Below are 2,448 nucleotides of genomic sequence, written 5' to 3'. Positions count from 1 at the left end.
TGCTCCTGACTACCCTCTGCTTCTTCATTCACTCCTTCTTGGGTTGTTGATGAAGTGGAGATTGTTGCTACTTGGTTCATCTCCATCTTCTTGGTGAGGTCAGCCAGCTGCTGGGTAATGAGCTTGTTTTAGGCCAACAGAGCATCTACATTGTTTAGCTCCATTACTCCTCTTGTGTTCCCTCTTTCGGAAGCATAGAAGTAGTCGTTCTCTGATACTGTTTCAATAACATCTATGGCTTCCTCAATAGTCTTCTTCTTGTTCAAAGATCCTCCGGATGAATGGTCTACGGCCTTCTTTGACTCATAAGAGAGTCCTTCATAGAAAATGTGCAGCTGCACCCATTCGTTGAACATATCTGGTGGGCACCTCCTTGTTAGGTCTTTAAACCTCTCCCATGCTTCATATAGAGTCTCACCATCTTGTTGCCTAAAAGTTTGGACCTCAGCTCTCAGCCTATTGATTCGTTGAGGAGGGTAAAATCTTGCTAAGAATTTGTTCACCATGTCTTCCCAAGTTGTCAAGCTTTCCCTTGGGAAAGATTCCAGCCACTTGGCTGCTTTGTCCCTAAGTGATAATGGAAATAGGAGCAGTCTAGAGGCGTCAGGATGAACACCATTAGACTTCACTGTGTCATATATTCTCAGGAAGGTGGTTAAATGTTGATTGGGGTCTTCTTGAACACCTCCTCCAAACGAACAGTTGTTCTGAACAAGGGTGATGAACTGAGGTTTAAGTTCAAAGTTGTTGGCATGGATTGTTGGCTTTTGGATGCTACTTCCATAATTTCCTGGGTTTGGATTGATGTAAGAGCCCAAAACTCTTCTATCCTCCCCAGCATGATTTGCTCTACCTCCTCTCCCATGGTTGTGATCCTCTTCTTCATGATGGTTTTCCATGTTGTCTTCCATATTTGGTTCAAAGAATTCCTCCTCTTCCTCAGCACCAACCACTTTCTTTCCTCTTGCCTCCCTCCTTAATCTAAGGAAGGTCCTCTCAGGTTCAGAATCGAAGGAAGTTGAAGCCCCGCTTCTTCTCCCTGTCATACAACCATCAAGTGCAAGCAAGAAAAGATAGGTGCAGAAAGTATTTGTGTCAGAATTACTGTTAGTTGTGGGTGATGCAATATATCAAACAGTTAGTGGGTTAGCAAACAAAATTGAAAATAACAAAGAAAAACAAAAGAGTAGAGGGGGAAGGGAAGAAGTTTAACTAAAACAGAAAGTAAATCACTCAAACAGAAAATGAAATTCACAAAATAAAAATGCTCAATCTAGTGATCTTCCAATTTAATCATTGTTGATGCACAATCAATCCCCGGCAACGGCGCCATAAACTTGATACACGGAAAACTTGTCTCACAACAAATCTCCCTTCGGCAAGTGTACCGAATTTGTCATCAAGTAAAAACTCACAATAGAGTGAGGTCGAATCCCACAGGGATTGATTGATCAAGCAACTTTAATTAGAAGAATGTTCTAGTTGAGCGAATCCAAAATTTGGGTTGAGAGTTGCAGAAAATAAAATGGCGGGAATGTAAACAACAGAAAAGTAAATGCTAGAATTAAAGGACTGGAAGTAAATGACTGAAAATAAATTACAGAATTGTAAATAGGAATGGGGGATTTGCTCATAAAAGTAAATGGCAGAAATTAAAGAGAATGGGTAAGATCAGAGATGGGGAGTTCATTGGGCTTAGGAGATGTTGCAATTCTCCGGATCAAGTTCATTTTCATCTCTTCCTCAATCAATGAACTCATTGATCTCCTTGGCAATCTTAATTGATTGAATTACAATTTCTTGCAATTCAATATCTCAAATCTTGATCAATAGCCAATTCCTTGGTCAATTGCTCATGAGAAGAGAAGAAGTATGGTCACTGATTATACCACATGCATTTTCCAAATCAAGTATTGAGAGGGTTATAGTCACATACCCATCCAAACCCAATTTGGTCCAGCATGAGAAAGCATTTCTAGCTTGATCTCTTCATTCCTCTTTCAAGGTTCAGAAGAGATCTAAGTTTGAATAGCTTCTTTTCCAAGATAACTACTCAATTGGATGAAGATCGAAAGCTTTCAAGTAAAATCAAGAGAAAAGATAGAAGAAGAATAATGAAAATTAGTATTGATCCATCAAATTATAACAGAGCTCCCTAACCCAATGAAAGGGGTTTAGTTGTTCATAGCTCTTGAAAATGAAAACAAGGATGGAGAATACATCCTAAAACTAGAAAATGCAGAGAAAGTAAAATACAGAGAGTAGTTCTCTTTTTCTAACTTTTAGAACTCTTCAATAATTCAAAGCTACTCCTATATATACTACTTTTCTCAGCTTCTAGTTGGCTCTTCAAGTCTTGGGCCTTTGGATCTTGAGTTTGAAGCAGTTCTCTTCTTCATTTGGGCTTGGCTTTACTTGCAGAGAGAAAATGTGAAGTGGGCAGAGACT

General features: G+C 39.3%; 1 non-coding gene across 1 annotated transcript; it reads left to right on the top strand.

The window, feature by feature from the left end:
* The first annotated feature begins 351 nt into the window (after positions 1–351).
* On the top strand, positions 352–458 carry LOC148548137 (small nucleolar RNA R71). The gene has a single exon (XR_015897751.1). It is a non-coding gene; the product is annotated as a small nucleolar RNA R71 (small nucleolar RNA).
* The last annotated feature ends 1,990 nt before the right edge of the window (positions 459–2,448 follow it).

The sequence above is a fragment of the Arachis ipaensis genome, chromosome B8 (assembly GCF_059453495.1).
Source record: "Arachis ipaensis isolate K30076 ecotype BB chromosome B8, ASM5945349v1, whole genome shotgun sequence".
NCBI classification, from domain to species: Eukaryota; Viridiplantae; Streptophyta; class Magnoliopsida; order Fabales; family Fabaceae; genus Arachis; species Arachis ipaensis.
The sequence above is the reverse complement of the archived record's forward strand: the minus strand, read 5'-3'. Positions and strand labels throughout refer to the sequence as shown.